Source organism: Sinohyriopsis cumingii, chromosome 9, assembly GCF_028554795.1.
Source record: "Sinohyriopsis cumingii isolate HCF-2022 chromosome 9, ASM2855479v2, whole genome shotgun sequence".
NCBI lineage: Eukaryota > Metazoa > Mollusca > Bivalvia > Unionida > Unionidae > Sinohyriopsis > Sinohyriopsis cumingii.
In genome coordinates, this window is record NC_142969.1 from 120,374,579 (window position 1) to 120,394,343 (window position 19,765).

General features: G+C 36.0%; 1 protein-coding gene across 7 annotated transcripts in view; it reads left to right on the forward strand.

Moving 5' to 3' along the window:
* The first annotated feature begins 896 nt into the window (after window positions 1–896).
* LOC149792603 (kelch-like protein 26) overlaps window positions 897–19,765 on the forward strand; it is a 29,468-nt gene continuing 10,599 nt past the window's right edge. Inside the window, exons 1-2 of one of the 7 annotated variants that reach the window (XM_089971228.1) lie at window positions 16,116–16,197; window positions 17,939–18,125. The gene's annotated coding sequence lies outside the window, so the exon portion shown is untranslated. Of the gene's footprint in view, window positions 1,117–11,868; window positions 12,012–15,905; window positions 15,996–16,090; window positions 16,198–16,241; window positions 16,405–16,931; window positions 17,098–17,938; window positions 18,126–19,765 lie in introns of those variants that run through there. The other 6 variants (XM_089971226.1, XM_089971227.1, XM_089971225.1 and 3 more) reach the window with 6 other exon arrangements.

Here is a 19,765-nt window from a genome sequence, read left to right on the forward strand (position 1 = left end):
TCGGATATGGGTTTCGACGTAAAATATTTTGCGTATGCAATTGGTGATTCCGAAAGCAAGCTGGACGAAAAGAAAAACAAAGTGCTGTCAGAATTATATTTTTAAAATCCAAATAATACAAAATAAAAATAATGACAACAAATTGTGTATATATATATATATATATATATATATATATATATATATATATATATATATATATATATATATATATAATTGTATTGTATATATAATAAAATAAAACGGCAAACAAATTCGAAAGCACGGCACAAAGGAACACAAAATTTCGATACACGATAGTAACATATCTGCAAAATAAATGCTGCCTCTCCCTGTGGGTGGTTTCTTACCTACATTGTATCAACATGGAGAGGCTTTCGGTGCCGGTGTAGGCCTTTTATAAGTCATTTTCATAGTTAATGTGTATTCACTGCATGGTGAATGTGGATTCGTAATGAATTTCACACTAAAAGTTGTAGGCTGGTGTTCTATGAGGTCTAGGTTGTTTTGTTTTATTTTCATACAAATTTCAAGACCGGTGGCCTGTGTGGACTGGAGTAGTAGATTATATACAGATCATGTGGCCAATTGTTGAGGTTATTTTTGGGTAAATAATTTGCTGACCAGTGGCAGGAAAGGTCAAGTACCATAAGACCACTGGCCTTGCCCAGGATCGATATATTGTCCAGTACTAAGAGACTATATGCTGCTTATTGAAGGAGTAATGCATTAGAAAGGTTGTGAACCAGCCATCTTCGCTCTGAGCATACTATTTTGTTTATTTTGATATAATTTAGTAGCAAGCATTAAGTCCAATTCTAGTGAGTATAACATTTTTATTGGCAAATTGTTTGAAAGGGAGGTAAGTTGTACCTGGCAATTCGACAGGTGCTTCAAGGGGAGTAACCTACCGAAAAGTCCGTGGTAACTGCAACTATGTCGTCCAAATGATCGACGGTAATATTGTAAGAAATCGTTTAATAGATGTCAAACGTAATTTGTACTTCAGAAAGTTCCGTTTTTAAATTTGGAACTTCTCTTTGTTGGATTGAAAATTATGCCACGGATGGATGCATCATGTGAAAGCAAAATGGAGATCACTCACCACTACACCAGGTTACGATTTATTTTAATTCCGTTTCTTTATTGTCATTTAAATGATTTGTTTCGAGCAGGAACCGTCATACCCCGCCCCCTCCCACCCCCATTAAAAAAAATGAAAAGTATCTTGGATATAAAAACACACAAAACATAGTCATTTCATTCATCAATGTATGATTTCTAACCCGATTGTCTCAATGGGGTCTCTGTTTACTTTACATGTATGATCAACGATTTGTGGTTAAGCTGTAATGTAAGCAGCGATGACATAAATTGGGTGGGGTGGAAACTCCCTACCCATCCCACAAAATATCACGTTTTCCCACTTATTATGTGAATGAGATTGCAGGGCACTGTAAGATTATAAGAGATTCATCATTTAATTTTCTAGGGTTGCAGTGTGCCAGGGATTTTTGGAAGAAAAGAAAAAAACTTCCGGCTGTCCCATACACAGAGGCTCGTATCGTTGCTTAAAATTTACCCGTCAGACATGTACTATATAATAACTGCATTACATGTATGACACGTCAGTTTTAAGCAACCATACCAGCCCCTGTGGTCTCATATACCTTACCGAAAAAAATATATGATTTATAGCACACACTCCCCACTTATATCCATTATATTACTTAAAAATAATGAACTGAACTAAAAGAAAAAATATACAAGCTTGAGAGAAAAGCCACGCCACCCCAGAGCCAGTGAATTAAATGGTCAGCCCCTAAGACAGATTTGTTGACAGGACTGGGTACACAATTATTTTTTTTTTTTTACATTGACAGTTATGTTCCTAGACTTTAGTTCTTGTCATAGGTAATCTAATAAATCAACGCCCCAAATCTGTGTTGATACAGATGGATGATATGTGGGTCTGATGTCACCTGTTCATTAAAATGTGCAATTTTTCTGCATGCAAATCATTCCAGAACAATCCTGCGTACATTTACACACATTCCAGTAATTGGTAACAGCAATATCTAGAGCGAAATTCAAAATTGCCACAGGTCAGATGGTTGTGCTATTCCTTGAGGATTAACAAGTCACCAAACATAAGATTTGCGCTGGAAATATAAGGTACATGTCACCAAAATAACCCTTCAGTCGACGGTAGCTCCACAGCCACAAGAAAAATAATGGTAAGTTATAAAATGTACACTGATCTTTGCAGTCAAAATTGGCTGCAAATAATGGCAGCTTTTACTGAATAGGTGATATCAGCCCCTCACCCGAAAATCAACATCATCACGGGTGAGGGGCTGATTTATTGGCCTAGTCATAGGTTGCCTGGAACCTATTAGGGAGGCTGAACTGTAACCTGACAGCAATTTGCCATAGATCACAGATTTCACAAATTTCACTTCAGGGCTAGCATCAGTGCCTGATTACTCATTGTGTACTGTAAAAAAATACAGAATATACCTTAATCGTTACATGCCAGAGAGAAAACAGCTTTCATTTAAATCAGTACCAAGAATGCCCACATCAAAGGCAAGGATCATCATCAAGAAAGGGGAGGAACAAATACCCCAAAAAGTTGATATGGACTGCATGAGTGGGTACCAAGCAGAAAGTAATAATTGTGACCCAAGGTCAGCAGGGGTGAGAGAAGCCCATTTATGCAAGACCAGATTAAAGGTTGAGCAATTGGAGCAGTTGCTTAAGTGCCCTTATAAAACAGTGAATTGTGGCAGAAAGTACTTTTTGAAAGCATTTATAGTACATATTTTATTACCCAAATTGCTCCTATATTTCATGATAAACATTATTTTTGGCAAAAGATAATGCATTTGTATCATTTTTTACATTTGAAAAAAATTGGAGACAAAAGAAGTTAAAGATAAATTTTCAATTTGCATAGAAAATTTGCACCATGGCTTTTTTTTAAAAACCATTTTGGAAAATGTTTATGCAAGATATGCAAACAAAATTTGCATGTATATAAATTTAGTGCTTTGAAAAGTGCAGTGCAGGTAATTTTAACTCAATAATTTCATTTTCATTTTTATTCTTTAAATTTGAAAGTCATTGTTAATTTAAGAGTAGCAATAATAGATCATTTCACTGACAGTATTTTTGTGACTGTCCATCATAAAATACAAAGCAATATATGAAATGCTGGGGAAAACTGTGGTTTTATGTTTTTGGTACTGATAATAGCAAAATATTAAATCTTGGGGACTGACCATTAAATTTTCCTTGTGGTGTGGGACCTTGGATTTTCTTTCCAACAAGGATTTTTCTTTACTTTTATTGCAAAATAATTTTTTTAACATAAAATGATGAAAACTAAGGTTTTTTATTTCTACAAATCAGAGTCAGTTAATATTTTTAACACTTTTTTTGGGGGGGATCCAGAAATTTGTTTTAAAACAATCCCATTAACCCCACACCCCGCAAAATTAAATAAATGAATAGGTCCATTAACTTAAAATAAGAAAGCTAGTTAATTGCTTTCCAGATAGAACACTCTTACAGTTAACTTCTAGGTGTCATGTAGGTAAGCACTATTATGTTTCTAGCCAAAGGGAAAGTTCACCCATGCTGTGCCTTTAATCTTGCTGCACTGCATATCTCTGGCAACCTCATTTGCATATTAAAAGAAACATGCAATATCCTGCAGCTGTCTGAAGTTTCCTATCTTTGTGGTGTGGACTGGCCCTGGCAACATACATTATCGTACTGTCAGTGGCAACATACTGTATCCTATTGTCCCTGGTAACATACATTATCCTACGTCCCTGGTAACATGCAGTATCATATGTCCCTTGTATGATGCAGTGACATACATCCCTAGTAACACACAGTATCCTATTGTCCCTGGTAACATACATTATCCTACGTCCCTGGTAACATGCAGTATCATATGTCCCTTGTATGATGCAGTGACATACATCCCTGGTAATATACGGTATCCTACTGTCCCTGGTAACATACATTATCCTACGTCCCTGGTAACATACAATATCATATGTCCCTTGTATGATACAGTGACATACATCCCTGGTAATATATGGTATCCTACTGTCCCTTGTAACATACATTAATTATCCTACTGATAAATGAGACTATATATTTATTTTCCACAGGGGAAAGAATATAATTTTTAAATTTAACGCTGGAATAGGAACAGTATATACTTGCTTATAAGACAAGTTCTACTGAAAAGTGCACAGACCTAGCTCTGCTGTTGCATAATGTGCCAGCAGATCTGGGTCTTTGCAATTTGTTATAGGAGTAATCAGTAGAAAAACAAGATAGATTCTGATCTCCAGGTGCATTGTGTTAAAGCAGATCAGGATCTTTGTTTGCAGTTTGACTCCGTCATTTATGAGCAAATATATATGGTTAAAAGTTTATTTGAGGAAGCAACAATGCACTGTCACAAGGAAGAAAAACCATTTTCTAGCGTCTTTGATGGCAAAGACAAGTTTAGTCTTGCTAAAAGTATTTTCGTTAATCCAAAAGTAGTGAAAACCATGGTAAGTAAATAATTAAGCCAAGAGGCATATTGATCAAAAATAAAATCTTGAAACAAAAAAAGTTCCAAAGCTGTAATGCAACTTGGTACACTGTAATGCAACCTGCTACAATGTGATGCAGCTTTGTACACTGTAATGCAACCTGCTACACTGTAATGCAACCTGCTACACTGTAATGTAACCTGCTGCACTGTAATGCAACCCAGTACACTGTAATGCAACCTGCTGCACTGTAATGCAACCCAGTACACTGTAATGTAACCTGCTGCACTGTAATGCAACCCAGTACACTGTAATGCAACCTGCTGCACTGTAATGCAACCTCATACACTGTAATGCAATATCATACACTATAATGCAACCTGGTTTACTGCAGTGTAACTTGGTACACTGTTTTGCAACCTGGTATACTTTTTTAATGCAGCCTGGCATATTCTGTAATGCAACCTGGTACACTGTAATACATCTGGTACACTAATGCAACCTGTAAACTGTAATGCAACCTGGTACACTGTAATGCAACCTAGTAAACTGCAATGCAACCTGGTAAACTGTAATGCAACCTGGTAAACTGTAATGCAACCTGGTAAACTGTAATGCAACCTGGTACACTGTAATACACCTGGTACACTGTAATGCAACCTGATAAACTGTAATGCAACCTGGTAAACTGTAATACACCTGGTACACTGTAATGCAACCTGGTAAACTGTAATACACCTGGTACACTGTAATGCAACCTGGTAAACTATAATACACCTGGTACACTGTAATGCAACCTGGTAAACTGTAATACACTTCAGGTACACTGTAATGCAACCTGGTAAACTGTAATACACCTCAGGTACACTGTAATGCAACCTGGTAAACTGTAATACACCTGGTACACTGTAATGCAACCTGGTACACTGTAATGCAACCTGGTAAACTGTAATACACCTGGTACACTATAATGCAACCTGGTACACTGTAATGCAACCTGGTAAACTGTAATACACCTGGTACACTGTAATGCAACCTGGTAAACTGTAATACATCTGGTACACTTTAATGCAATCTGGTATACTTTTTAATGCAGCCTGGCATATTCTGTAGTGCAACCTGGTACACTAATGCAACCTGATAAACTATAATACGTCTGGTACACTAATGCAACCTGTAAACTGTAATACACCTGGTACAAGGTAACGCAACCTGATAAACTGTAATACACCTAGTACACTGTAATGCAACCTGGTAAACTGTAATACACCTGGTACACTGTATTGCAGCCTGTTAAACTGTAATGAAACATGGTGGCACACTGTAATACAACATGGTACCCTGTAATGCAACCTGGTACACTGTAATGCAACCTGGTAAACTGTAATGCAACATGGTAGTACACTGTAATACAACATAGTACACTGTAATGCAACCTGGTAAACTGTAACGCAATTTGGTAAACTGTAATGCAATCTGGTACACTGTAATGCAACATGGTAAGCTGTAATACAAAATAGTACACTGTAATGCAATGTGGTAAACTGCAATGCACTCTGGTACGCTGAAATTGAGCTGTGGAAGAAACCAGACATATCTTTCTATAAATTGTATCCCACACAGACTTGCAGTTTTGACCATTTTTTTGTAAATATTAATATGGTAAAAAGGCTACTATAGTTCATTCCATACAGCATCACCAATTTTTCCTATCTGTAACTCGGTAAATTTTCAGGTCAGCATCATTTTTTTCATGCCTAATGAAAATCAATATTCTTGTAAGAACTTGCCTGGTTACAGGGTCTGTTCTTTTGTCAGTTCTGATGCAGAATACAACATTTTTATATGTATCAAAGTATTGCAAGGTGGGATGGTTGAGGTTTGTGGTACTTGTTTTTATTGCAAAACTTGTAAATTTAACTGTTTGAACAGGTGTGATAAAGATCATATTATTTAATTTACACTGGTTTTCAATAGTCATCATTTGATTTTGTTGAACAGACTCACTGCAGATGGTGTATTGAAATTATCTAAATTATGAGTATGTTTCCTTTTGTGTCCAGTATTTGATGCAGTGCTAAAACAGTTTTCTTGGTCTATGCAATGTAGTATATAGGCAATAAAAAAAGTACTACATGTATATAGCAAACAACCAGAGTCATTTGTGTCACAAATAAAATGAAAAAGTACTATATAGCAAACAACCAGAGCCATATGTGTCACAAATAAAATGAAAAAGTACTATATAGCAAACAACCAGAGCCATATGTGTCACAAATAAAATGAAAAAGTACTATATAGCAAACAACCAGTCATTTGTGTCACAAATGAAATGAAAAAGTACTATATAGCAAAGAACCAGAGTCATTTGTGTCACAAATGAAATGAAAAAGTACTATATAGCAAACAACCAGAGCCATATGTGTCACAAATAAAATGAAAAAGTACTACATGTATATAGCAAACAACCAGTCATTTGTGTCACAAATGAAATGAAAAAGTACTATATAGCAAACAACCAGAGCCATATGTGTCACAAATAAAATGAAAAAGTACTATATAGCAAAGAACCAGTCATTTGTGTCACAAATGAAATGAAAAAGTACTATATAGCAAAGAACCAGAGTCATTTGTGTCACAAATGAAATGAAAAAGTACTATATAGCAAACAACCAGAGCCATATGTGTCACAAATAAACTGAAAAAGTGCTATATAGCAAACAACCAGAGCCATTTGTGTCACAAATAAAATGAAAAAGTACATGTATATAGCAAACAACCAGAGCCATTTGTGTCACAAATAAAATGATAAAGTATTATATAGCAAACAACCAGAGCCATATGTGTCACAAATAAAATGAAAAAGTACTATATAGCAAACAACCAGAGCCATATGTGTCACAAATAAAATGAAAAAGTACTATATAGGAAACAACCAGAGCCATTTATGTCACAAATAAAATGAAAAAGTACTATATAGCAAACAACCAGAGCCATATGTGTCACAAATAAAATGAAAAAGTACTACATGTATATAGCAAACAACCAGAGCCATTTGTGTCACAAATAAAATGAAAAAGTACTATATAGCAAACAGCCAGAGCCATATGTATCACAAATAAAATGAAAAAGTACTATGTAACAAACAACCAGAGCCATTTGTGTCATAAATAAAATGAAAAAGTATATATAACAAACAACCAGAGCCATTGGTGTCACAAATAAAATGAAAAAGTACTATATAGCAAACAACCAGAGCCATATGTATCACAAATAAAATGAAAAAGTACTATATAGCAAATAACCAGAGCCATATTTATCACACATAATGGACAACACAGTGAGGATCTTTATTTAGAGTTACTGTACTTTGAAGTTTATTTAGAGTTACTGTACTTTGAAGTTTATTTAGAGTTACTGTACTTTGAAGTTTATTTAGAGTTACTGTACTTTGAAGTTTATTTAGAGTTACTGTACTTTGAAGTTTATTTAGAGTTACTGAACTTTGAAGTTTATTTAGATTTACTTTACTTTGAGTACTACCCTGCAGAGTTATTTTGAATCACTACTACCGATTTATCATACAGACATGAAATATGTCCAACAGCAGGGTACTATCGTTCAACTGTTTTTCTAAGCCTGCCTTAAGCAATGCTGTTTGGTTTTTTCACTCTTGCTGTACTAACACAGGTTTTCATGACTTTCATTATCAACAATACTGATTGAGCCATTATTAAAAAATGTAGGGATATTTTTTTCGTCTTTTTTTTACCTTTGAAACAAGCTGCAGCATAATTAGAAATATTCGTAATGAAAGATACTGGAATTAAGCTTTATACAAGAGTTGTGAAAAAATGAATCTGGTAAGCTAACATTGCTATCTTACAAAACTGGGTAAATACCATTTCAGTAAAAATCAGTAATACTCATCAAATGGTATTTATTCCAGGATGATGAATTTTAGTAATTGTATTTTAATACTGGTCACCATATGGTTACATTTACTTGTTTAGCTGGTATTCAGTACTATAATGACATCAGGTGATTGAGAATTATATGCAATGTCCAAGTGATGTTGTGGTGGTCATTTAATCATGTGTTTCTTTCTCAGATGAGTCTGGTTTACTGTTTTGATGTCATTTGCATGTGTAGACATCACCAGAGGGAAGGGTGGACAGACTGGGCTTGATCACATGTTTTGTGATTTATTATGCCATGACCTCTCTTAGGAAAAAGAAATGTAACATGTCAAACTGCCTGACAGAATATCCAATCTTCATTATTGTCTTGAAAAATATCATTTGTTTTACTGTATAAAAATTTGCTTATTTTTTGTCTTTCCACATTTAATAGAAAAGATAGGAATTATGTTGCTTATAACTAGAATCCAATTGCAAACTGCACAGACCCAGATTTGCTATTGTAAAATGTGCTGGCACGGGTCTTGTTTATGTAATTTGTTAGGTGTAATTAGAACAAACAGTATAGGCCCCAATATGTTAATACATTATGCATGTCCTATAAGCAAGTATGTACAGTATTCTGCCTGTCCGTTTGTGTGTATGTTTTGGAATTTTGATCTGATTCCCGTGGTTGCAGAGTCGAGTGGAATGGGAAGACAAACTTACGAATAAATGTGTTGGTTGTTGTTGTTGTTATAGGGTTTAATGCCATTTTTCAGCACAAGATAGGCTATACATGGCGGCCAGTATTAATGGTGGAGGAAGAACCAGAGAAAACCCCAGAAAGAACCACTGACCCACGAGAAGCTACTGGCAAGCTTTCTCACATATCCACATTGTCCGAGCCCAAGATTCAAACAAACACAGGTGAGATGGCAGTGATTCGTGACAGAGAGTGCTTTAGACCACTCGACCACTCTGGGCCCCGAATAAATAATGCATTATGCATGTCCTATAAGCAAGTATGTACAGTATTCTGCCTGTCCGTTTGTGTGTATGTTTTGGAATTTTGATCTGATTCCCATGGTTGCAAAGTCGGGTGGGGTGGGAAGACAAACTTCTGCATAAATGTGTTGGAGGGAGGGAGTAGTGATGACAGAAACTAATGGGAACTGGTTTGCTGAGGACTGGAAATGTTGAAGCACAATGTCTGGTTCAAAGATGAGCAGCCGAGTATTGTTGTTGTTGTAGGGTTTAATGCCATTTTTCAGCACAAGATAGGCTATACATGGCGGCCAGTATAAGTGGTGGAGGAAGAACCCTGGGAAACCCCAGGAAGAACCCATGAGAAGCTACTGGCAAGCTTTCTCATGTACCCATGTTAGCCGAACCTGAGACTCAAATGCATGGCTGAGTAACTAAATTATAAAGGCTAACATGTGTACACAACAAGTTGTTAAAAAAATTTGTTTTAATATAGAGAGTTTAAGGCTAAATGCAGCAAGTTTTATGAAGTATTCAAGGGATCAGTTGTGGTCCATGATGGGTTTTGAGTCTTTGAAAAAAAAAATCCTCCAACTTTTGGTGAGATAAAGAAAGGCTGGAAAAATATACATTTCGGAAAAAAACACTTGAGTAAATATTTTGATTTGTTGAATTGTGTAATTGTTATTGCATTTTTCAAGATGTTTTTAGAGGAATATTTATTAGTTCAGTTCCTGACAAAAACATGTGCTATTTGCTAAATGCTTAAAAACAACTGGCTAAGAAATATTAGGCTGAGTAATACACCTAAAGTCCAACTTAGGAACTTCCTCCTTATGGTGGACTTAGCTTGGAGGCGAATTGGAAATCCATCAGCAACTTAAAAAATAAGCCACAGAAGAACTGAAGCTTGAACTTCTTTGCAGGCTGAGCGTAGTTCATTTGTCATTGCCATGTTCTAAAACAGAATGAACATCTTTGCAGTGAACTATGAGATTATACAACTCTTCCTTTTCATTTAATTAACAATACCGTGACTTGTATTAGTAAAATAGTAGTGTAACATTTTCAATCAGAATCAGATTCATTTTCAGAACTAGTTTTATTATAGTAACAAGGGAATAAATATTATGGCACAAAAAAATGCACTTCTGACTTTTCAGTCCCATTGAAACAGGTAAAATTTATGTTGATTACAAGTCTACTGGTTTAAATTGGCATGGTTTGACATAACAGTAGTCCTAAGTGACTTAACAAGATTGGAACACATGGAGCATGGTTTGGACTTAGTTGTTTTTGTAGGGTTTAAGGCCATTTTTCAGCACAAGATAGGCTATACATGGCAGCCAGTATAACTAGTGGAGAAAGAGCCATGGAAAACCCTGAGAAGAAACACCAACCCATGAGAACCTACTGTCAAGCTTTCTCATGTACCCACATTGGCCGAGCCTGAGACTCAATCCCATGCAGACAGAGGTGAAATGAGCACTTTAAACCACTCATCCACTCGGGACCCCCTCTAGAGTTTAAATGACTTACCGGTAATAGCATTGTAATACCTGGGTGGGATGCATGGTCTACACTTAGTCTAAATGACTTAATAGCATTGTAACACCTTGGTGGGGGCATGTTCTAGACTTAGTCTAAATGACTTAATTGCATTGTAACACCTGGGTGGGAGTTATGGTTTAGACTTGGTCTAAATGACCTAATAGCATTATAACATCTGGGTGTGGGGCATGGTGTAGACTTATTCTAAATAAATTAATAGCAGTGTAACACTTGGATGGGGGGCATGGTCTAAATGACTTAATAGCATTTAACACCTGGGTGGGGGCATGGTCTAGATTTAGTCTAAATAACTTAATAGCATTGTAACACTTGCATGGGTGGCATGGTCTAGACTTGGTCTGAATGACTTAATAGCATTGTAACCCATGGTCTAGATTTAGTCTAAATAACTTAATAGCACTGTAACACCTGGGTGGGGGCATGGTCTAGATTTAGTCTAAATGACTTGTAACACTTGCATGGGTGGCATGATCTAGACTTAGTCTAAGTGGCCTGATAATTGTAGGACATGGCCTAGGCGACCTGAAATAATGTTTACAATGAAGAATGGGTTTAATTGTCAGTTCAGAGTTACAATAAAGGTTATCACTGGATAGCAACACGCACACACATTATATTGTTGCTATTTATTCTTTTGTTCCTTCTGTCCCTGGTTATGTTAGTGATGTATATTTGGGATGGACAGTAATCTGTGCATTATGTTCCATATTGCTATTTTTAAATTGTCAATAAATTGCAATATGGCTGACCTACAGCTGATATCAACAGGCAGTATTGTGTAATTGCCCAGTAGGATAACACTCCAGTACTACTATGGCTGTATGTATATGTATATTTATTGATCTGGGGAAAGTGTATATAACTTGTTGAGCAGGAGATAAAAGGAGTTGTATTTGAGACTGAACTGAAGTGGCTGTAATACTTAATAAATTTGCTATTGTGATATGTCAGGGTGCATCTAGCCTGGGGAGCACAGCTAATGAAGTCTGAGGTAAGACACTACAATTGTAATGCCAGATAGATATTTATTATACAATAATTTGTGTGTATGGGCTTGGGGATGTAGAGTAGGCATGAAGAAGTTCATATGATTAGAGGTGATTTGCAAAGTTCCTGGGGCTATTTGGTAGTGGCACAATGGTTATCGTGACCTGTGACCAGAAGGTGCAGGTTTGAATCCTACTTTTGGATCAGCCCTGGCCGGCAACCATGGGGGCCCCGATTGGCCGAGTGGTCTAAAGCGCTTTCCGTTACGGATCACTGCCATCTCACCTCTGTCTGCATGGGTTTGAGTCTCGGATTCGTCTAATGTGGGTATGTGAGAAAGCTTGCCATTAGCTTCTCATGGGTCGGTGGTTCTTTCCGGGGTTATCCTGGGTTCTTCCTCCACCATTAATACTGGCTGCCATGTATAGCTGAAAAATGGCATTAAACCCTACAACAACAACAACAACAGCTGGCAACCATGATGCAGTACAGCCTTGGATAAGTCACTTTACTCCATTTTCTTGGGCTTTAAATTACTACATATTTAGCCAGTCTCACAAAGAATGAATGCCTATGAAGAATCAAATTAAGTTAATGTTTTTACTGTCCATAATTGACCTGTGTTTTAATGTTATAAATTGACAAGGATACACAAGTTAAAGATTGAATCAATGTTTGAATTTAATATTTAACAATGAAAATAGTAATAAACTTCAATATATTCCTTTGGAATGTTGACAGTATTCGTAGATTACACAATTTGCATTTTTTTAGATCTGGACCCTGAAGATTAAAAACAAAAATTCTCACAGTCTCAGGCTAAATTAATTTGTCTGATAACTGATTAACATCAAATCGCTTCCCATTCATGTGACAGAATTCATTCATGTGACAGAATGTTAAGATGGTATGGTCCAGGTACCAGTCTGGTACTATATATACATGTACTTGCATATCTGTTTGGTGCAGCTGAAGACAAAACCTTTATCTGCTTGTGGTTTGTGGTTTTGTGGGTTTAATGACATGGCAGTCAGTATATTTTCTGTAGGAAGAACCTGGGATGAACCACTCATTCACAGGAAGGCACAGCCAAGACTCAAATCCATGCGAACAGAGGTGGGATGTTGATAATTTGTAAAGACGAGCTCCTTAAGCCACTCAGCCCACATCCCTTCTGCCAACATATTATGTGACAATATATCAGGGTCTGTGGGTTTTTTTCTCTAACAAGTCTTAACTGACCTGCATAGACCCCAATCTGACTGCCAGTGCCCTATGTGACAGCAGAATGATCTAGGTTCATTCAGTTTGAAGTTGGATCTGACTGGAACATGAGTATATATGACCTGTGTAGTTAATGCATATACAGTGAAATCTGTCTATAAAGGACACTTAAGAGAACACATGGACAGGTTTCCATTGTATAGAGGTGAAATATTTTGGGAAACTTAAGGCATTTATGCTGATGATGATCAATGTTCTTTGTATAGACATGTCCACAAAGACAAGTACACTGTATATATCATGATGTGTCCTCATTCCTTTATGGTGGCAGAAAGCCTCATAAGTCCCAAATCAGGAGACTGTGTCATGTGTAATTTTTTTTCCACATAGAATGTTACAGTTTGTAAAATAAGGGCCAAGACAATGTACTTTTGTAAAACAAACCCTTACTGCAGGGTTCAAAACAACCTGATCATTACATGATGTCACCAGTATGATATCACTTGTTTTTTTTGAGGTCTTGAGAGACAGGATATTAAATGACTTGATTATGATTCTCTCTCTTAAATAATAGAAATGAATAATTGCAATACCAGTCCTGTAAATAAAGTCAATGAAAAGTAAACCTTTTGGAAATCTTCAACAATTTATGACCTGAATAAAGTCAACGAAAAGCTATATCAAACCTTTTGGAATTCTTGAGCAATTTATGACCTGACATTTGTGCAGGCTTTCTGTTGCAAAAAAAATTGATGTAATGTCAACAATTGTGTCATACTGAAAAATGTCACTCACCTAACACTTATTTGTTTATTTTATACAAGGAGTCTATGATCTTCAAGCTGCAAAGTTGATGAATGTTTAATTGCTCATTCATCAATTATTATATGGGTAATTATTGTACTCCTTCCTATTCTTTGTAATTTCCTCTACTTGGGAATAGATATTCAGCTAAGATTAGCGCAACAAAATGCTTGTCAACCTACTGGTATACATTTCTTTGTGTTGATGGATTGTTAGGACCCTTAGCTGTGTTAAAATATACATTTCTTAAAGTTAGATATTCCAAGATTTTGCATTTGGTTTTCAATAATAGAAAAACTGATTTCCCAGGTTCCCTTTGTTAATAAGCAATGTCATAATGCAATGATGACATTATTTCAAGTTGCTCAATGATTCTACAAAAGTGGATGCCATAATTGTTTGCAAATGTACAAACGTGGACTGCCATAGTTGTTTGTAAAATACATCTATCTTAATTGTTCATAAACAGCTCCAACTGTGGACGGAATTACCAATACATTATGCATGTCAGGGGTGTATCTAGAAAGTTCGTTTGGATGTGGGCCCAGGTTAACTAAAAAGTCCCAGGCAGCTCCTTCATTGTAAGTGTTTCCATGGTATGAGTTGAATCATCTAACTATAAAGAAAACTTTCTCTGTGTTTCACACTCATTTTTAAAGGCAGTATGCATAATATTGCCTTACCCATGCATGTTTGATCAGAGTAAAAACTGTTTGTTCTGTTTTTGATTTCAAACCGACAGTGCAAACCTTAATCTAGGCATTTTGCAGGGGGGGGGGGTCTGTGTGTGTGTGTGTTACAGATATACAGTGATACAGTGGTCTGTCACTATAAGAATCCTCTGTATACTGTTTCCTCTCTTACAATGTTAGTATAGTCATGAACCTCATTAAATAGTTATTTCACATTGTCATTGCTTTTTGAATTATTTCACTTAATTTTAGTTCCTAACTAATGGAACCCAGCCATAATTTAATTTCACATCATTAAATACTTTACTGTTGTGTTTTTCTGTTCTGTTGTCATAGCCTTGTTTGAACATCCCCATTTTAAGGCTCCCTCAGGGTCTGTGTTGTTTGTTCTACTGATTACTCCTATCAAACTGCACAGACCTAGATCAGCCAGTGCATTATGTGATAGCAGATCTGGGTCAGTGCAGTTTGCAGTCAGACTTGTCTTATACGTGAGTCTATACAGAACCTGCATTAAATGAGTGGCAACATAATAGTAATTGGCCATTGTATGATTTTACTTCGACTTCAAAACTTCTCATCTCTCATAATGCTTTTGTGTAGACTTTGTTCTTTAATTTAACACAGGCTTGGCTTAGAAAAACAATCTCTATATCCAGGTGAACATGTCAGTCTTTTTTAAAACCATTGTCTTTAACCAGGTGAGAGCTACATGTAATAGACTCACTTTGGCTTCTTCATACTGTAGAAGGACCAGGCCTGAAAATTATGAAACTCTTAAGCTTGAGTTTGACTTTGAGATTTTGTTTTGACCATTCACAAGTGTTGATACTTTTGAAAGATCATTTATGATTGGTTGATAGTGGATACTCCAATGCAAGTTCTGAAAAATTTGTGATAACAGGCTAGAACCTCATAACTCAACTCTCAAGTTTTAGTACCTAATGCCCACAGGGATGATATGTGTAGACCTACCAGTATTTATAAAAGTATAGTAGAAAAATAAATGATAGTATGATAAGATGATTCATCAAAAGAATGGCTTGTTACCCCCCAGGGTATTCAATTACACCCTCGCTTGTCTGCCCACGTAGGTGATAAAACGCTTTCTCTGAAATACCAGGCAGTAGCTATTTATTAAGTACATGTACAGTCATTGTCAAGGTCACCATTAAAGTGAGTCATTTAACTGGTGTATATCTGCACATTCAGTAAAACACAAAGTAGCACACCCCTCCCACCTGTGTGGATATCAGCAGGCAGCACAGGTAAGCTCATATTGAAATCTGTCATGTTAAGGTTGGGCAGATTGGAATTTTTTTTTGATTTTGTATCAAAAGCATGACCAGATATTTTGAAAGAGGTGTGTTTGACATAATTGCTCATCCAGCTGTCATATTCAGTAGTGGGTGACGGATTTGAAATTGAAGCATGCTTTTTAGAGTGGTGGAGAGTCACTTCAGAATAAAGGTAAAGATCTTTTTGTTTTTGAGTTTTTCAGTCTAATCAGTTTGGATCTTTATTAATGGATTAGCATCTTAGTTGCCATTTAAGTTGGCACGTTGACATCTAAATAGTCCTTTTGGTTGGTGTGATAAATACCTTATAACATGAGCAGCAGAGTTTTATACAAATTAAAGGATCATTCACTTTGCACCTGAGAAATTTGTGGGAGAGGTAAATTTTGTGAAGTTAATTTCATTTTAATAAGTACACACTGTCAGTATGATCAACAATTTAACATTCTTGTGCATGTCAATATTAGAACAGTTAGATTCCATTGAGATATTGAAAGATCTGGTCTCTTTTTCATATGTGGCTGGTTCAGTTTGGAGTCTTCTGAAACAGAAGAGCACATCTGTTCAAAATGGAATTAGTCTAAATCAAACACTTTACCGACTTGGAGGCAGTATTATATTATGATGCCCTCTACTATTGCAGCATTGTTGACAGTTGCAATGTGTCATATATTGCATTCAGTGATTAAAATCATGCTTTTTTTCTATATCAGTTTGTTTAAAAGCAAAATGATCTGTATCATTTATCATGTCTTCAGCCATAGTAGTATAGACTGTAGTTAGCATTAATGTAAGCAAACTGTTCTGTGTGGATGCCATATTTCATCCATCTTCTGCATTCTTCTTCCACTGGATATCGGAAAGAAGCAGCTTCTGAGACGCGAAAATGTTGAGTCAAACGATCAGAGGAGGCCTCTTTATCCAAAAGTTCCGATTGAACTCGGACAGCAGTGATGTTGTATAAAGCACATGCAAGATCTAATTCTGGAACCAATTTAACCCACAAAGTTGAGTGTTAATTAGACATCATGCTGGCAAGTTAAGTGGAAATGAGACACAGCTATGGTTGATGGTAAGTTAAAGTGGAAACGAGACACCAGGTATTCATTTTGGCAAGTTGAGTGGAAATGAGACACAGGTATGCTTGATGTTAAGTGGTTTGGAGTCACCAGGTGTGAATGATGGTAGGTTAATTGCTAAGGAGAGAAGTGGCATGCATGAAGGTAACTTAACGAGGCATGCATGATGGTAAATTAACTAGTAATGAGAAACTAGGCATGCATTAATTAAGGTAAAGTGGTAACATGGCATGAATGATGTTAATTGGTAATGAGAAGCCAAACATACATGATGGCTGTTAAGTGGTAATTAGACATGCATTATGGTAATTAAGTGGTAACAAGATATAAAGCATGGTTGATGGTAAACGGTAATGAAATACCAGGCATTCATGATGGTGAGGTAAGTAGTAATTAGAGACCAGACATATTCAGTGGTAATTAGGCATGCATGGCGGTAAATTAAGTTGCAATGAGGCAGCAGGCATGCAATGTTGAAAAGTTGTAACTAGACACCAGTCAAGTATGTTGGTAAGTTAAATGGTAATGAAAAACCAGGTATGCACGTTGGTAAGTGGTCATGAAAGACCAGTTATGCTTGTTGGAAAGTGGTAAGAAAACACCAGGTATGCATGTTGGTAAACATCAGAAAACACCAGGGATGCATGTTGGTAAGCGTAAGAAAACACCAGGTATGCATCTTGGTAAGTGGCAAGAAACACCAGGTATACATGTTAGTAAGTGGTAATGAAACACCAGGTTTAATGAAATTAAAATCTTTTAAAATATACTTCTTGAGACCTAGAAATTACATTGACTTCTGTGCTCTACAACGTTTATTGACACGTCTTTTAGTGGAATGCTGCTTATTGTTGATCCTGTGTGACCAAAAACTAATTAGACTGAGCCAACCTACAGAAATTCCATACCTAGACAATTCTGATTCTGTAACATCTGCCATTCATCTTGCTTTAACTTGACACTTGAACTCTGCACACTGGATAGTTCTGCCAGACTATAACATCCACCAATTTATCCAGCTGTAAGTTGCTAATTTAACACCTGGACATTTCTGGCTCTATAACATCAACCATTTGTCTGTCTGTCTATTACTTGCCACTTGAACTCTAACACCTGGACATTTGTGCCTGTATAACAGCTACCATTCCTCTTGAAGTAACTAATTGAACTTAACCCCTGGTCATTTCTGGTTACATAATATCTACCTGAGCTTGATTTTTTTAAAGTAGTGAATCAGCAGTGATGTGTGTGTGTGTGTGTGTGTGTGTGTGTGTGTGTGTGTGTGACTATTTCTTCTTCAAAAGAGTTTACATATACATTTAGCTATTTTCATTATTAAGTAATAGTAATATCAACATTAAGGTGACATTAATTAATACACAAGAACTTAAACATGTACATATATATATATATATATATATATATATATATATATATATATATATATATATATATATATATATATATATATATATATATATATATATATAGGTTTAATGATTGTCATTACACTGTCACTTTAAGATTATAATTTCTGCCTCAATTTCATTAATATCATATCCAGTATGTAAAGCAAGGGAAATACAAAAATATCTGTCTTGACTTTGTTTAAGACCATTCAACAATTTAAACATAAATATGTGATACACCAGTCACCAATATCCAGATGCTTTGTGAACAGTTAGTGAACAGGCAAATTCATTATAATTAACATACCATAATTAGCTGTGTGTAAAATATGCACACAACTGTTGACATCTTAGATATGTGACATAATGTACTGGCAGATCAGGCTCAGTGTGGATAAATCTATTCATTATTTCAGTGCAAGAGTATAAACCCCGACCTACTGGCTCATTATGCAGTAGCACGTCTTGAACTGCTACACTGCAGACATCGTAGCGATATGACTGGAAAATTCTCTGTGTGTGTGCATGTGTTTGATTTGGAATTTTAATGTAGCTTTAACAATTTTTCAGTCATATCGCTACGATGTCATCATTGTGGCAGTTTATAGTGATGTCTAGCACTGGGGCATCATGCCGCAGACATGTAGCATGATGTCCCACCCAGTCACATTATTCTGATACCAGGCCGACCAGTCCAAACATTAACCTTTTCATGCTGAGCGCACAGTGAGGCAGCTGTTAGTACCATTTTTATAAGTCTTTGGTATGACTCAGCCTGGGATTAAACCCATGACTCCATGGCAGATGCTATAACCACTAGGCCACCAGAGTGGTCTGGAAAACTGTTAACGCTGCATTAAAAATAAAAAAAAACACACATACAGACACACATTGATTCTGATATGCCATGATGCAGTAAAACATCTTGGTTTGTATAACAATATAGACCCAGCATGAGGTGTATGAAATTTCACTGCATGAGTTTTGCTAGTTATTCAAAAACATGTTTAATATGTGGAACAAAACACATAATTTAAGCATTATTAGGTTAAAATATGAATAAATCATTGCAGGAATGATTTTTTTAAAAAAAAAGAGATCTTCAGAATCTGAGTGATGTAATACACCCCATTTCAGTCCATTACTGCTAGTATGGGTCCCTGTCCTGAAGAAAAATACATGTACTGCATGTAAAACTGATATCTCAAACATTACTCACTACAATACATGGTATAACGCCTAAATCATGTGA